Below are 18,820 nucleotides of genomic sequence, written 5' to 3'. Positions count from 1 at the left end.
AGGTCAGCGCACTTACTAGCATGCAAGCAGTTTATTAGTGCTAATTTCTACTGCAAAAGCAAAAGCAAGGGTGGCTACAGGATGGTGACCAGCACCCTGGAAGCCAGAGGCCAGCTGGCCAGGGGTCCCCTGTGTGGTAAAAGAACCAAGAGGGTCAAGAGGCCAAGGCCAAGAGAGCGAGTCCTTTGTTTTGAGGACTTATATAGTTGGTGGGTTTAGGGTGAAGAAGTTACATATCAATTGGATGGGTAAATGTGGTGCCAGCTTTCCCAGGAAGCTGTGATTACCCAACCACAGGTATGGAGGTCTGTTACCCTGAATCCTTATCTTGCTCCAGACTTTATTTGTTCATTTAGCATATTGACAGGAGGCAGGCAGTTAACCAAAATTTTTTATGGGCCCTTCCTTTAGGAACTGTAGACCTCTCCTTTTCCCCTTCTAGGCCTTGGGATGAATGCACAGTCTCAAAATTTTCCTTTTCCCAGAAAGTGGAGATGATATATACAGACTTTCAAGGGCTCCCCCCTACATAGTTTGACTTGTTGTTCAGAACATCTGACAGCCTTATCAAATCAGGCTCAGGATTTCTGGGTAAATGTGTGAGCTTTTGCTGTTAGCCTCTTATATTAAGGTCTTTGTTAGATTGCAGTGGTGAGGGCCCTGCCTTTATTTCCCCTCTGGCAGCTCATTCTACCACAATAGGGGTAGGTGGAGGTGGGCAAAGAGGGAATAAGTGGGCATGGAAGGAGACTTTGCTTGGACAATGGGTACATGAAGTAGCATGCAGATGGTGTTTTATTAAATTGTACACTTGAAACCTGTACAGTTTTATAAATCAGTGTCACCCCTTTAGTTTCAATTCAATTAAAAATTTTTAAGAGAAAAAAATACCTGAAAAAAGAAAGAATATATTGCTAAAAGGTTATGCATAAGGCATGAATCCTTTATTTTGGTTTCATACTGCTTTATCTTTGTATTCAGTTCTTCAAACCCATTATCAATTCTCACACCTAGAAATCAATACAGTTTTACTATCTTGATGACTTTCACATATCAATCTTTAATTGCTCATGTGCACTCTACTTCTACGTTACCTACAGACATGTATCTGGGTAATATCTATCAGAGCCTAGATAGCTAATAAATTGATTTTACTCCCAAATTCATACTCTTACTAAACAAATGATTTTCATCAGATTGGGCCATCTTTCATTTCTATTATTTTAGATTTAATAATTTTTAGTAGTTTTGGCTTTAGGTCTTCTTTCTATGCCTCTTCTAAGATGCAAATTTACTTTTTTCAAAAAATTAAATTTATTTTTATGAACATTTATTTTCCATCTCTTTTCCTAAGTTTCCTCTATAAACAGTACCAGAGCTTTCTCATCTTTTACTTGAATTATTTCAGTATCATCTAATTACCTTTTTGTTTTATGTTTTTAAAAGGTTGTTGTATACTCTTTGGTACCTTGAATTTTAAGTTCTACCACTTCTTCTCCTGTTATTCTTTTTTCTGTATTCATGTTCGTCTCTTCATCAAAATATGCTTCACTATTTCTTTTCCTCTAAATTTAAATTTAACTGACATTGTTTCATAACACCATACACATAATACTATATATGGTTTATTAAAATTTTGATTGTTTAAACAATCATTTTGCAACATACAAACACATTCTAAAAAATACTTTGTGTTTAAACATTAAATTATTTCATGTACAATAAAACTACCAATTTTCTATGGTATATCTTATTTTCATAGAAATAATTTCCCCTTATCTGTCTTCCCAAAACCTTTAAACATATCTCTGCTGTTGCACTCATCATCTTTTATAATAGCCAGCTATTTATGTGTCTGCTTTCACAAGGTTGTTATTGCCTCGAGGGCAGAGACCATGCCTTGTTCATCTTTAATTCCCTAGCATCCAGTACAGTGCTCAGTGGATAGAATGTTTCGGTAATTGCTTGTGAATTGAATTGAAATAGGTTTACAAGTGTTTCTCAACATTAAAGAGCCAATAACACATAGCATTCAAATGATTTTAGTAATTGGAACTGAATATGTTATATGTTTTTCTTTAGGTTATCATTTATCTATTGTTACATAAATATTGATTTCTATAATATTTAACAGGTATTTAGATAGTTCCTATTATTGTAACTTTAATTCATAAAAACTAGATGTGTATTTTATGCATTTTGCATAAATAAAAATAAAGGAACCATGGAAATTATTATTTATTACCACATGGCATTATTTTAATTATTGCATACAATATTGCATTATATTTCTAATTGATTTCTCTTTCTTCTGAGATATTCTTAGGAAATGTTATCCCCAATATATATATATTTTTCTTATTAGCTTCTAAAGTCAGGGATATAGCTTAAGAGATGGGGTAAGGACTCAACTCAAAGAATCAGGGCTATTTATAGCTGATAATTTAGATTTTTAACAGGTTCATATGTTAATTTTAGAACTTATTTGTAAATACTGATAAAAGAGTATATCATGTGTGCTAACTAATTGAGTATTAGCTCTAAATTAATTCAAAATGTTGTATACATTTCTGAAATTTCTTCCTCTTCCTTTTGATAAAGTCTTAAATTATAAGAGAAATTTAACATCATACTTTTCGATACCCTAAATTTCCTTATGACAGTAAGGAAGAGCCATTTATTTCCTACTGTTTCTAAAACATGATGGGTGTTTCACAATGCTTAGGATAAATTCCCAGAAGAGGAATCGCTGGGCCAAAAAGGAGTTCCTTTTTTAAAAAAAATATGTTTTATTGTTGCTCAATTACAACCGTCTATGTTTACTTGCCAACACTCCCCCCCACCCCAGGCAAACCTTCCTCCCTTTCTTGCTTCCACCCCTCCTTGGTTTTGTTCATATGTCCTTCATCATTGTTCCTGAAAACCCTCCCCCTGTCATTATCCACTCCCACTATCCCTCTGGTTACTGTCAGATTATTCTTAATTTCAATGTTGCTGGTTATATTTTGCTTCTTTTTTCTTTTGTTGATTAGGTTCCAGTTAAAGGTGAGATCATATGGTATTTGTTTCTCACCACCTGGCTTATTTCACTTAGTATAATGCTTCCCAGTTTCATCCATGCTGTCACAAAGGGTAGGAGCTCCTTCTTTCTCTCTGCTGTGTAGTATTCTATTGTGTAAATGTACCATGGTTTTTAGATCCATTCATTTACTACTAGGCATTTAGGTTGCTTCTTGCACTTGGCTATTGTAAATTGTGCTGCTATAAACATTGAGGTGCATAGGTTTTTTGAATAGGTGTTTCAGGGTTCTTAGGCTATAATCCCAGCAGTGGAATTGCAGGATCAAAAGGCAGTTCCAGTTTTAATTTTCTGAGGAAATTCTACACTGTTTCCCACAGTGGCTATACCAGTCTGCATTCCCACCAACAGTGCACTAGGATTCCCTCTTCTTCGCATCTTCTGCAACACTTATTTCTTGATTTGTTTATAATTGCCATTTTGACCAGTGTAAAGTGGTATCTCATTTTGGTTTCAATTTGCATCTTTCTGATGGCTAGTGATTCTGAGAATCTTTTCACATGTCTCTGGACTTTTTGTATGTCCTCCTTTGAGAAGTGTTTGTTCAAATCTTTTGCCCATTTTTTAATTGGGTTGTTTGTCTTCCTGAAGTTGAGTTGTGTGAGTTCTTTACATATTTTGGAGATAAAACCCTAGTCCAAGGTATCATTTCCAAATATGTTTTCCCATATATGGTTCTCTTTTCATTTTAATGCTGTTTTCTTTAGCCATGCAGAAGCTTTTTAGTTTGATAAAATCCCATTTGTTTATTCTTTTCTTTATGTCCCTTGCTTTAGGGACACATTCCACAAAGATATTGCTTCATGGAATGTCTGAGATTTTTCTGCTGACCCTAAATAGCTGCAGCAATTTTGAGAAAGAAGAACAAAATAGGAGGGATTACAATACCTGATATCAAACTGTATTACAAATCTACTGTAATCAAAACAGCCTGGTACTGGCATAAGAACAGACACATAGACCAATGGAATGGAATAGAGAGCCCAGAAATAAACACAAGTCTCTATGGTCAATTAATATTTACAAAGGGGGCAGCAGCATAAAATGGGGTAAAAATAGCCTCTTCAACAAATGTTGTTGGGAGAACTGGATAGCTATATGTAAAAAAAATGAAACTTGATCACCAACTTACACCATACACCCAAATAAATTCAAGGTGGATAAAAGACTTAAATATGTGTTGTGACACCATTAAATTTCTAGAGGAAGTTTCATTTTTAATTTTTTAATTATACTGCATATTTTTTTCCACAGAGGCTGCACCAGTCTGCAGTGCACTAGGGTTCCCTTTTCTCCACATCCTTGCCAACTTGTTGTTTATTGATTTATTGATGGTGGCCATTCTGACAGGTACAAAGTGATATATCATGGAGATTTTAATTTGCATTTCTCTAATGATTAGTGATGTTGAATATCTTTTGATATGTCTTTGGGCTCTTATTATTTCAAAGAGATAATGTAATTATATTATCTCTTTGGAGAATTGTCCATTCGGCTCTTTTGCCCATTTCTTAATGGGGTTGTTTGTCTCTCTACTATTGAGTTGTATTAGTTTTTTGTATATTTTGGATATTAAATCTTTATCATATGTGTCATTGGCAAAAATGTCCTCCTCTAAATGTCCCTATTCATTTTGCTGATGATTTTTTTAGTTGTGTAGAAGCTTGAAGTCCCATTTTTTTATTTTCTGCTTTTTTTCCAGTGTCTTAAGAGATACATTGGCAAATATATTCCTACATGGGGTATATTCACCCTTATGTTCACAGTGGCACTATTTACCATAGTCAAGAGTTAGAAACAGCCTGAGCGCCCATCAGTAGATGAATGGATAAAACAAGAAAAAAAAGAAACAGTGGTACATTTACACAATGGAATACTACATATCAGTAAAAAAGAAGCGACTCTTAAATTTTGTAACAGCATAGATAGAGCTGAAGAACATCATGCTAAGTGAATTAAGCCACTCAGTGAAAGAAAAACATCATATGATCTCACTTTTATGTGGAATCTAATGAACACAATCAACTAATGAATAAAATAATAACAGAAGCTTAGTCAGATACATGAAACAGACTGACAACAGCCAAAAAGCAAGTGGCGGATAGGAAGAAAGTTGGTGAAGGGATTAACCCAAGAACATTTATGCACAGCCCTTAGACTGGCGATTGACTCAGGGAGGGGAGATGGTGGGGTTGGGTGGAGGTGGGGAAAAGGAGAAAAAGCAGGAACGACTGTAAGACCATGAACAATAAAATTAATTAATTAATTAAAAAATAAAAAAATAATGGGAAAAACATGTTAAAATATAGTTCAGTTGATTCAAGATTATACTTTACTGAGAGTCACTGCTTCTTAAACAGGTTTCTATCTTATTGCTGCAATTTGTGCCTGTCCTTGAATCTGTTACTCACTATTTACCTCTGTGGTTTTACATTTACCTTTCTAGTTTTACGTGCTAAGATATGTATCTCTGAACAGAAGTGGACAGAGAGCACTTGACTGGAACAGAGTTACACCAGGCTTAGGGGTATCAAATTGCCCAGGTTGGAGGAGAGTGGGTGCAATTTGCATTAATCCGAGAAATGATCCTCTTGAAATTTTCAATGTGTAATATGCATACTCAGCAGATGCTGTGGGCCTTACCTGGCTGTGCTGTAGTTCTTTCTGGTTGAGTTCAGATAAGTGAAGACTTTCTATTATTATTTGTACCTGGGGCTTCCTTCATTAAGAGTTAGGCTTAAAAAATTATGGTACATTTACACAATGGAATTCTATGCAGCAGAAAGAAAGAAGGAGCTCCTACCCTTTGCAACAACATGGATGGAACTGGAAAGCATTAGGCTGAGTGAAATAAGCCAGGTGTTGAAAGACGAATACCATATGATCTCACCTTTAACAGGAAGCTAAACAACAAAACAAACAAGCAAGTAAAATAAAAACAAAGACACTGAAATAGAGAACAGGAAGACAGCGACCAGAGGGGAGAGGGGAGGGAATTTCAGGGAAAAAAGGGGAGGGATTTAGAGGAACTAGTATAAAGGACACATGGACAACAACTAAGGGGGGGTGGATAGGGAAGGGAGGTGGGGAGCACAGGGGGGTGGGCTGGGATGGGAGATAAAGACAGAAAACTGTACTTGAAAAATAATTAAATAAAAAAATAATAAGAGTCAACGATAGCTTCTATTATTATTGGTCATATTTGTCTTTTATTTCTTAAAATATGTAATGCCTGGGCCTGCGAACCAAAGTATCGTGGTTCAATTCCCAGTCAGGGCACATGCCTGGGTTACAGGCCAGTTCCCAGTAGGGGACACAGGAGAGGCAATCATACATTGATATTTCTCTCCCTCTCTCCTTCCCTTTCCCTCTAAAGATAAATAAATAAAATCTTTTAAAAAATATGTAATGCCAGTTTTAAGATTTTCCATCAACAGTCTATTTAAGGAATATGAGTTATTTCCAGTGGATGTATTTATTCAATCATATGCTATATGCTATTTCATAGGCAATTTGTATTGCTCTTTATTTTACATTTACTTTGTAATATTTTTATCAATGAATGAATCATTTACCTTCCCAAGCATTTTAGCATTAAACTGTAAAAGCAGGTCTTGGGATTCTTTTGGTGTTCATAAGATTTGGCTGATGTAGCCCAAGATGAGACAGAAAAAGCAATTACTCCCAAGTTCCTGTGACAAGGGAACATCCTGCACATCTGTTCTCTTAACATCCTGCACAAGGGATCACGTCTGTTCTCTTAACATCACTTCCGATATCTACTCCAGGTGGCAATGACATGCTTCAGTGCTAGAACATGAGAAGAACAGGGTATTTCTTTAGACATCCTGAACATCACATGTGACCACAAGTTGAAAGGGGAGAAAGTGATTTCTCTTTTTTTTAAAACAATATATTTTATTTTTTTTAATTTAATTCTTATTCAAGTACAGTTTTCTGTTTTATATTCCCTGCCCTGCCCCCGCCCAGTGCCCTCCACCTCCCTCCCATTTCCTCCCCCCACCTTAATTATTGTCCATGTGTCCTTTATACTTATTCATGTGAGTCCCTCCCCTTTTCCCCTATGATTTCTGTTTTTAATAGTGACATCAAAGCAGAATGGGCATTGCCCAAGAATAAGCTCTCTGCAACAAAGGGAAGAGAATGGATCCTGAAAAATTTATCAGAAAAATTGTCATTCAATATTAATTCAATAAGAAGTAATATAAATGTGATAGGAATTAAATTTACAATTACATAGGCTTCTGGCACTAATTTCTCTTGTCCTCAAATAGAAACTGAGCCTTATTTTCTATGTATTGTTACTTATTCATCATTAGCTCAAAGTGTTATTGTACATCTATGTGGGGTTCTGCTGCCTGCTGCTAATAAACTCGGAGGCAGAAGTTTGGTGAAAAAGGAAAGGTAGGGTGTTTTTTTATTTTAATTTTAATTTTTAAAGGCTATACAATTTTTGAAGGATATGGAGTCCCCCCTCAAGCCTATTTCCTTTGAAACACCCAAAGGCAAATAACCACTGCACCCCTTGTCAGCTCAGTACAAGGAAGCATGTGGAATCCCTTCTTCCTTTAAAAGTATACCATCCTTTTTGGCTGATACTGGTGGCTTAGCTGGTTCCCTGCCTGTGCACATCCGAGTCCTCAGCAATGCTCCCCTTTTCCTGCGACCGATTCTTGCTGCTTCTCAGGCAGGAGAGGCTGCAGGTTGTCAGACCACGTGTTCATTCTCCAGGGCCCACCACCAGGAATGCTCTGGTTCCCAACCCCAGACCAGGTTCAAGAGAGGAACGGAACAGAAGGAGATTCTCTGGGCCCTCTGTTTTTAAAGTCCCAGCCCAAAATGCCATGCAAGTCTGGTGTCCAAATTCCCAGCCAATTCTGGCCAACATCCTCCATGTGCATCAGTCTGCCCTGTTTCTCTGACCCTATTCTGGTTGCCATGATCCAGAAGAGGGTAGGAGGAGTTTCTAGACCTGCAAGGGTACCACCTCTCTGGCCAGGATGGGCGTTACCTTGTTACACGCCTGTGGTGACCTTTTCAGCCCCTGTAGGCTCTGTGCAAGCTGTCTCGCCATACCACTCAGTTGCCAACGCCTGCCCACATGCCGTACTGGCTTGTGCACTAGCTCGTTTGCTGTTGCTCAGGGTATGGAATCACACCCCAGTGCTGTTTTCAATCCTGGGCACTTCCCAATGGGTCTTGGGGTGCCCCTCTCTTCTTGGGGGAAGGCAGGCTCTTTCACTGGTTGCTGCTTCAATCTGCCACCTTGGGGTTTCCTGCAACCCTTCCCCCTTCTCCAGAGAAGTCAGCCTTTGCACCAGATCCAGGTTTCTCGCATGCCCGCAATCTGGCCAGACGCCTCTGTTTCAAAAGGTCATTTCGGTGTAAATTATTTGTATTCTTAGTCAGTTGAATAGCACAATATAAAATTGTAGCAGTCAATAATAAATATTAAGTAACTATGTGTCTCATGAAATCACAAGAAAGTAACAAAATGTATGGAGTAGAATTTTGAAGATGTTATGTTGGGCAGATAACAAAGGACTGAACTATTAATGTTTTGTACTTGTCCTGTTAATATTTTATGATAAACATTTTATATACATAGAATTCAATAAGTTATAAATGTCAACATGTATCACAGGTGTTTATTATATCAGGTAATTTCTAAAGCATCATGTAGATTTGTAATATAAATTTTAGCTCATATATTTTTATCATTGTGTTTTACAACCAGTTCCATGTTTGCAGGATACTTTCTGAGTCACATTTAATATATATTGAAAACAGTTTTTTAAAGATAGTAAGCATCTGTTCTCTTACTAGAAAGTTAAATAATTACAGAATTTAACATTGTATTTTGCATTCACTTAGGAACACATGGATTTATTTTCAACCATAAAAAATGCTTTGTTCTTCTTTCTCAAGGTTGCTGTGACTATTTGGGGTTCTTTGTGGTTCTGTGTAAACTTTTGGATTATTTTTTCTAGTTCTTTGAAATATGTCATTGATTCCTTGACAGTAATGACATAGAATCTATAGATTGCTTTGGGTAGTGTGGACATTCTAACAAGTTATGTATGATATTACCTAAGGAAATCTTTTGCCCAAGGGCCTATTTATATGAATGTTATTATTATTAAATAAAATGATGCCATAAATTAATTATAGATACAGGAGATGGATTAATGCTCATATATGTTGTACAAGAATATTATAATATTTTTAGAGTAATTATAAGATTTGCAAGTAATATAAATTATAACACACATAAGATATAGTGGAGAACACAGCAGTGTGCCATAAATCTTTAATCAAAATAAATTTTTAGTGTAAACTAATAATTATATTATCTTCAACTCTATGCATTAGATTAATTATAATCACCAAGGAGCTTCACAATTGTTGTTCTTCAAATTGTGTTTTATACTATGGGAGAAGTACCTGCTCACAATTTTGTGCAATAATTTACCACGAGGGAAACGTGCTCATTTTGAGTTTTCTGAAAATACAAACTAAATTATGCTAAAGAAGATATAAAGTTTTGTCATCTACATGTAAATTGATTTTGGAGCCTGAGGGAGGATTGGGTTTTATATTTATTATGTTACAATTCTATAATAGCATCTACTAGACTAGATTTTAATAAGTACAATAACAACATGCCTTTTTTTCAGAAACTAAATTGAACTGTAGTAGATAATAATTATTGAAAATCTAATTTTTCACAATATAGTTATAAAAATAGTAAAAGTATAATATTTTGAACATTAAAGTATATGCCCTCCTTACCTAATGATCTTTTAACCCTCTAGCTACTATATTAATGAAGGTTTGAATGTTCAATCATACCTTAAAATACTCTGGGACCTGAAACAGCAAATGAAATCAGATTATTTTTACTGTTCTTTTGTGTAATCAGAAAGGGCATTGCCATTCGTGATTCCCTGGAAAGGTCTCAATTTTATTATTTTAATTTTTTGTTTTTATTTTTATTGTTTCTGCTGTTACAATGGTTCCCCCTCTTTGTTCCCTCCCCACTCCAAGCCAATCTCGTATTGTTGTTTGTGTCCATAAGTTGTGTGTAAACATTCTCTGGTTAATTCCTTCACCATCTTTCATTCAGTTCTCCCACCTCCTTTCCAGCAGCTGTCAATCTATTTTAAGTATCTAAGCTTCAGTTACTATTTAGTTCATTGGTTCACTGTGTTCACTAGACTTCATACATAAGTGAGATCATGTGGTGTTTTTCTTCCACTGACTGGCTTAATTCACTTAGCATAATTTTCTTCAGGTCCAGTCATGCTGTTGCAGAATGTTAGAGTTTCTTTCTTTTCTTTCTTTCTTTTCCTTCCTTCCTTCCTTCCTTCCTTCCTTCCTTCCTTTCTCCCTCCCTCCCTCCCTCCCTCCCTCCCTCCCTCCCTCTCTCTCTCTCTCTCTTTCTTTCTTTCATTTTTCACTGCTGCATAGTATCGCACTGTGTAAGTGTACCACTGTTTTTAAGGCATTCTTCTACTGATGGGCACTTAGGCTGTTTCCCAATCTTGGCTATTGTAAATAGCTCTGTGATAACATAGGGGTGCATATATATTTTTGTACTGGTGTTTTTGGATCCTTGGGATATATTTCCAGAAGTGGAATCACTGGGTCAAAGGGAGTTCCATTTTTAATTGTTTAAGGATATTCCATATTGTTTTCCACAGTGGCTGCACCAGATTGCATTCCCGCCAACAGTGTACTAGCATTCCCTTTTCTCCACAACCTCACCAACATTTGTTGTTCATTGATTTCTTGATGGTAGCCATTCTTATGGGTGTGAGGTAATATCTCATTGAGGCTTTAATTTGCATTTCCCTGATGATTAGTGATATTGAACATTTTTTCATTTGCCTACAGGCATTTTTCATGTCCTCTTTGGGGAAGTGTTTATTCAGGTCTTTTGCCAGTTTTTTAGTTGGATTGTTTGTCTTCCAGGTATTGAGTTGCATTACTTCTTTGTATATTTTGGAGGTTAAACCCTTGTCAGATATATTGTTGGTGAAAATGTTCTTCCATATCGTGGGTTCCCTATTCTTCTTGGTGATGGTTTCTTTAACTGTACAGAGGCTTCTTAATTCCATGTAGTCTTATTCATTTATTTCTGCTTTGTTTCTAGCACTTTAGGGGATATATCAGCAAAAATACTTCTACACTGGATACCTGACAGTTTTACTCCCTGTGTTTTCTTCTAGCATTTCTATGGTTTTTGTGACTTACACTTCAGTATTTTATCCATTTGTTTTTTTTTTTTTCCATGTATGGTATAAGTTGGTGATCTAGTTTCTTTTTTTTTTTTGCATGTACCAGTCCAGTTTTCTCAACACTGTTTATTGAAGAAACTGTCCTTCCTCAATTGTGTGCCCTTCCACCTTCATCAGTATCAATTGCTTATACAGGCATGGCTTTGTTCCTGGGCTCTCTGTTCTGTTCCACGGAGGTATATGCCTGTCTGCGTGTCAGTACCAGATTGCTCCTATTACTGTGGCTTTATATTGTAAATTGTATCAGGAGTTGTGATACCTTCAGCTTTGTTCTTCTTTTGTAAGATGGCTGAGGTTACTTAGGACCTTTTTCTGGTTCCATATAATTTTTGAAGTATTTGTTTAATGCAATTCCTATTGAAATACTAATGGCATACTCCACAGAAAAGGTCTCAATTTTAGAAATCTGTAGAATTTTAACTGTAAAACTTCTGTAAATAGGACTCACTAACTTCTTGAAATTGAAAGATTATATTGGCTTGAAAGTATATTTTAGCTAAAAACTTCAAATATAATATGCTTGAATTAAGAAGATAGTACATTCTATCAATAGTTGTTATTGGAGTAAGATTTGAGGGTGGAAATATTTATATATTAGAATACTGTCAAATTGATATTATAAATATAATTTTAAAAATCACATTGTTTTATAGTAAAACCTTCATTAATAATGATGAAGAAATCACAGGGTGGTTAAGATTGCTCATATCCAATACAATATTTGCTATCTATTATTTATTTGTGACTATAAAGGTAAATAGTTAATAATGTAAATGTGTAACTATAAAAACCTGAAGATTATTTAATTTAATATTTTATTATTAATAAATTAGGAAACTAAGACTCTGATCTAGTAAAAATGCACACAGGGTTATATAGCAAATTAGCGTCAGGGCTAGGTTCACAACTTTGAACTTATAACAACATAGTAGGGCTTATCCTGCTGCAGAGATGGCCACTTGGCCACCAGAATTTCTGTTCTCCTTTCCTAGTATCAAGATATTATGGAGAAGCAGCTACCTACTATGCAGTCACTCACATGATCCCCATGTGGTTACCTGAATAGTTTCAGCAGTGCAGTTAAAGTAAAAATAATCTGTGTTATTTCCTTGCCAAGGCTTCTAAAAACTAGACATATCTTTCAAATCCCCCTTGCCCCAGCTGGGCATGGACTGCAGTGATCCCCTGGTGGAGGACAAAGCTGGAAAATCAAAGACTACTTCTCTGAGTCATCACTGGGAGGAAAACTGCCTGCTAATTTGCAGCTTCAACTTAGTTATAGTGAGTGAGAAATATACTTTTATTGTTAAACCACTGAAATCTTGGGGCTTAATTAATAAAGTATTTAATATAATACATTTTCACTTGTGAAATAAGATGTTTAAATAGGTTCAACTGTACTAGCTTTAATAATTTCTATATGTAACTTATTTGTATTGCTTAAAAATAGAATTTAGATGAGTATATAACAACTAACTTTATTTTTTCCTCAGGTATCCTTGTATTTTGCCTTCAATTTATATATAATTTGAGGGTTATCATTTGTTTTGCATTCAGACTTTTGATTGTCATAGAAATGTGATGAAATATTAATAAAATATTATCATATCTAAGATAACAAAATTAATTTATAAATTGCAGTCATAAACATATATTATTATCTCCAAGCCTGTTAAACTTGATAGAATTGCCTTATTAAACTGCTAAAGGTAAATATTGATATTTCTACTGACCTACCTAACAATCATTTCCAGTTACTGTATTGAGATAAGAAAGAATTTGGTCAAATTAAACTACACAATATTAAGCTTTAATAGTAATTGCCACTATACAGGCAATCAAGAATCAAAAGTGATGTAGGAAGGGACCTGAGACACTGAAGAAAACTCCACAGGTCTTTCCTTCCTGCATTGGACACGTGCCCTTTGGCACAGATGAGTGTATGAGGTCTCCAACTGAAGTTTTTGGAATCACCTGACATAGTAGATGTGTTCTAGTTTATAAAAAATATCTAATTTACACCCAAGATCCTCACCTACTTTGTACGATATTCTGTAAGGAGTTGTGCACCTAAATCAATAGGTCTTAAGGTTGTTTACTATAAACAATATTAAATAGGGGGCATTTAATAAGGATGTTCTATAGATAAGTATGATTGTAGCCTTGGATGGTGTGGCTCAGTGGACTGAGTGCTGACCTGTGAACCAAAAGGTTTCCTGTTCATTTCCAAGTCAGGGCACATGACTGGATCATGGGCCCAGTCCCCAGTGTGGGGCACTCCAGAGGAAATCATACATTGATGCTTCTCTCCCTCCTTTCCCCTATCTCTAAAAATAAATAAATTCTGTAAAAAAAGAATGATTGTAAAGGACATAATCAGTCTACTTACTAGGTGGTGTAATTATTAGTATGTTAGGGAGACAATCCCTGCTTACCTGGCTTCTTCTCCACCCCTGTTCCAGTAACTTCTAGGAAAAGTAGTAAGAAATAAGTCCCAGATAAAGTAAAGTGAAAGGAGTTCACCATCACCAACACTTTATTGTATGAATGTTAAAGGGACTTATCTAAGAAAAAGAAGATCAAAACCATAATCAGTAAAATGACAACAAACTCACAGCTACCAACAATGAACCTGAAAAAAATAAACAAACAGAACATACTAAACAAACAACTAGAACAGGAACAGAATCACAGAAATGGAGTTCACACGGAGGATTATCAGCAGGGAGGGGTTGAGGAAGAATGGAGGAAAAAGTACAGGGAATAAGAAGCATACTTTGTAGGGGGAAAAGGCGCAGGGAATAAGAAGCAAAATAGACAGGGGGAGGTTAAGGATAGTATAGGAAATGGAGAAGCCAAAAACCTTATGTGTACGACTCATGGACATGAACTAAGGGTGGGTGGAGGGGGAATGTTGGTGGGTGGGGGGTGCAGGGCAGAGGAGAATAAAGGGGAGAAAAAAGTGAGACAACTATAGTAGTGTAATCAATAAAATAAAAAAGGAAAAATCACAGGCAAGCTATTTTAATTTAACCCACCCTCCTCTGTGAGCTCAGTCAATATCATCTTACTGAATGGTACTCAGGTATATTTTTTATAATTTTCCTCACATTTTTTCTGCATCTCGTATAAAAGAGAAAACCAGCAAATAACCCCAATGACCACCATTTGAAATTAACAAAGGGAGTACACATTCCATGTACAAATTATGTTAGTTGTGATCATATCTCTTCACTTATTCATTTTTTAAACTTTGATCACTGATTTTTCTTAATCATCCAGAGTAATTTGGATCATTAAATATATGTTAATGATGACATTCAAGTATAGTGAGTCCTTAATGTCATCAGTAGGAACTATGATTTTAAGTGAAATAACATTTAATAAAACCAATTTTACCATAGGTTGATTGACATAAATAATAGTTAAGTTCCTATGGCATCTTATCAACATTATAAGGAAATTATTTTGAAGGAGACAATATTATTCAAGGGCCTGCTATATGTATAATTTTAAGAACACATTTACTCATTGGTTTCTATGGATTTTTATATCAGTTAAAACCTTTGCTCATTTTCCTAAAATATTTTCCCAATTTGGATAACCATAATTATAAATCTTTTTTATTTATCAAGAATCTCATAGAGCCTATAACTGGCATACTATATATTAGTTAAAATCATTCTTTCTTTCACATCCCCCCAAAATTGCTTTCCACTGTACCATATATTCATGGTATCCTCTGTGTTTAATAGGTGTTATTTAGTAACCATCAGGTTCTATCTGGCTTGTTAATGTATTCAGATATTAGATATCAGAGTATACATTTTTGGACACTTTTAGGTGTCAGGTGTACCATGGCCCATAAATTTCCCAATAGGGTGATGTTCCTCTTGTTTTTCTAATCCTAATCAGTTGCAGACAGTGAGAATAAACTCCTTTTTTTAGCCATGGCACCAAAGCCGTTAGATAAAGATGAAAAGACCACCTTGTTCTTCAGTTCCACAACACCACAGTAGTGGTCCTCACAGCTCATTTCTTTGGCTTGATTCTCTAGAATACTCAGTCACTGCTTTTAATGACATAGATTGCATAGTGATTAGATATGCAATAGTCTTCTCAGAAAGGATTAAATGGCACTAAAGCATCGATAATGGGGCTGATGTTACATTACAGTCATTATTCAGACTGCCATGTAATTGGATCCCTGATGCAGTTCCAATTGCATCACTCTCCTGGAACTCAGCTTCATCAAGTGTTACTATTTGGGTTGAAATACTGGTATTTATTGGGGCCATACTGTCAAACCTTCAGAAATCTTATTCTACCTGATCAAATACCATAAATCCAAATCCTAATATCCCCAAAGAACATTTGGCACCAGAGAGACAGTGCTGTTAAAGCCAAGACATATATTTGCCACTGAGTATTGATGAAATTTATGTGGTTTGAAAAAAATGTTCTGTATTCAAGAACATTATGTGCCCAATATTGGCCAAGTGGACATATTCAAGCACCAATAAAGCTTTTTTTGAGGAAACCATGTATTTCCTGTAAATATCCTTTCCTTATCATTGGAGTACAACTGTCTGAAATTCTATGACACTGTTACACTTAAATTCACCTGATTTGATGTTTTCTCTTTTCAATTTACTCTTTCCTTAAGTGAACTCATTTTTTTGGCCACTGTTCTCTCTCCCTCTCTCACTCAGGTTCATCAATATTAGTTATGTTTTTGAAGAACGATTGACTTCATTTTCTTGTTTCCAATTTTATTTACATCTGCTATTAGTAGTAGTAGTAGTATTTTCTGCTTGCTTTAGACTTAATTTGTTCTTTTATTTCTAATTTAATAAAGTGAAGCTTGTTTACTAATCTTGGATAATTTGCCTTTTATGTATTTGGTGCTATAGAGTGCCTTGTATATACTGTTTTCCTTTTACCCCAGGTATTTTGATAAATTTTACTTTTACTTTCATTTAGTTCAAAATATTTTTGAATTTATCTTGAGACTTTTTTTTGACTCATTTAGATTTATGTTGTTTAATCCCCAAATATTCGGGTATTTTCTAGCTAGCTTTCTATTAGTGATTTTTAGTTTAATTCCATTGTGGTCTGCAAACATATTTTATATGATTTCTAGTCTTGTAATTTGTAAAGGTGTGTTTTGTGATCCAAAATTTGGGTCATTTGATGAATGTTCTATGTGAACTTTTGAAGAATGTGCACTCTGCTCTGTTGGTTGGGTAGTAGGGTGTGGGAGAGAAGGAATATTTTATAATCTTAAAATTTAATCTCCTTCTGTATCCCTGGGCTATTATTTTCACAAGTGTTTGTTAGCTTTATTTTACTCTTTGGGAAGACAAAAAGGCTCAAGGGGTTGGAATAGAATAAATGTTCCTTCACTGGGTGGGATAAAACTCCATTAAAGTTTATTTCTTTTGGAGAGTGGGTCTTTGTTATGGAGAAGGCATGGGCAATATTTCATGGGTTACTCTATCCCTTTCTCGGCCAGCCCCATGAGGGGATTACTCTTGACTCTTTATCATGAGAACCTGGTGAGATCTCTAGATATCAAGCCACTAATGTGTGTAGGCCTTCCTAAGAGTTTCTCACTCTCCAGTTGGTTTATACATAGACTGCAACAATTCATCAAAATTGTATGTGTTTCTGCCAGTTCATGGCTCTTGCGGCTACTGCTTCAGGTATCAGCTCTTGTCCTGAGTCCTGGAATTGCCTGCCTCTCCAAATTTTACCATAGTATTTTTGCCTTGTTACCCCAGTTCTTGGTTGAGTTAAAAATTATTGGTTTTAATTTGTTTAGCTTATTCTTGATGTCAGCATAGGAACTGTGACATCCAGTTTCTTTACATGGGTCAGCTTGAAGTAAAAGGCCTCTTATGCAATCTTTAGTACGCATTTACTTAAATAACTTATTTATGCGTCACCAGCTATTTCAAGTAACAAATGTTTCAGTTACCCATTACAATTTCCAGTGAGGCGAGTGCTCTGAGGTTGATAACCAACATGGTTTATCCTTTCAATTTCGTGTTGTTGCTCACGTTTGTGTGGTGGTAACAGCAAGGTGCGCACTTTGGTCTAAAGAAGTATATACAGATAGGTCTAATTAACAAGGATTTTGTGTTCCAAAATTTTAAAGGTGTTCTTTAAGCTTGCTTACTGTATAAGGGAAGCAAATCCTGAAGTAGATTAAGTGGTAGTCCAAGTAAAAAGCAAACAAATGAACATAAAAAAAAACTTGCATCCTCTCAGGGCTACTAGTTAATGTCCTGTGGAATCTACTAACCAGTTATTTGCGAACCCTTATAATTGGGAATTTTAGACATAGATATTTTTGATAAGTTTTATCTTTTGATTGGTTCAATTTCCTGTTATATTGTCAATTTCATCATGTGCAAGGGGAATATGCAGTCTTTCAGCTCATTTTGCAAGGCATAATCACCTGCATGCTTGCACATTTCATGAATCCCAGTGGCTAATTCCAGATATTTGATTTAGGTCTTTGCCTTAGCTTTTCTCTTTTCTTCTGAGAGTTCAAATGTTTTTGTTTGTTTATTTGTCTTTTAGTGGAATCATTCATTCTTACTTTGAATTTGCATAGATATTGTCCATGTCAAAAATGTAAATAATCTTACTAATAAGCGTTTAGAAAGAGGAAGTATATTTATTTAAGTTTAAAATTCAAAGAAACAACAGCAACAACAAAACCACCAAACAACCACCCTGAATTCTAGTTGGCATATATATTTTTTCTCCTATAAGTGTGGATTATTGATGCTGAAGCAACTTTACACGTAAACTAGATTGGACAAATAATTGAAAGCATTTTGGATGATGGTATCCAGGTTTCTCACTGTCAGGAAAAAAAAAGTAACAAATAAACAAGTAACAAATAAATAACCATGTTGCCCCTAATAAAAGAAATATCATGCGAGCTCACATCTATTTTAATACACATCCAGATCAATTAACATAGAATAAATATAGATATATTGGTATATGTGATTTAACATATGTACATATATTTCTTTGTGCAAGCTGCTGACAGGAATTGAGAGCAAAGACAATCTATTAGCAACAAGCACATGAAGCAGCCAGATCTTGGTTTCCAAATGCCATTTTCTATCAAAGGAACCAAAGCTTCTTAGAAAAGTGGTTAATTTTAGTGCTAAGGAAAGGATTATACAAACAATCTTGGAGCATCTTATAGTTTCAGAATGTAATAGAGTTAAAAAAAACCCACCACCAGCATATCTAAATTCACACAAAAGCCAACCTGAAAGAGCTTCCAATGATGAAAGCTAGAATAATATTAATAGTAAAATGATTTAAAATAGTGTTGAGTTTTAACTTGAAAAATATGTGGCTAAAAAAATAGGAAGAGACAAATTTTTCATGA

Source organism: Sturnira hondurensis, unplaced genomic scaffold (genome assembly GCF_014824575.4).
Source record: "Sturnira hondurensis isolate 20B ecotype Veracruz unplaced genomic scaffold, ASM1482457v3 Scaffold0015596, whole genome shotgun sequence".
Lineage (NCBI taxonomy): Eukaryota > Metazoa > Chordata > Mammalia > Chiroptera > Phyllostomidae > Sturnira > Sturnira hondurensis.
The sequence above is the reverse complement of the archived record's forward strand: the minus strand, read 5'-3'. Positions refer to the sequence as shown.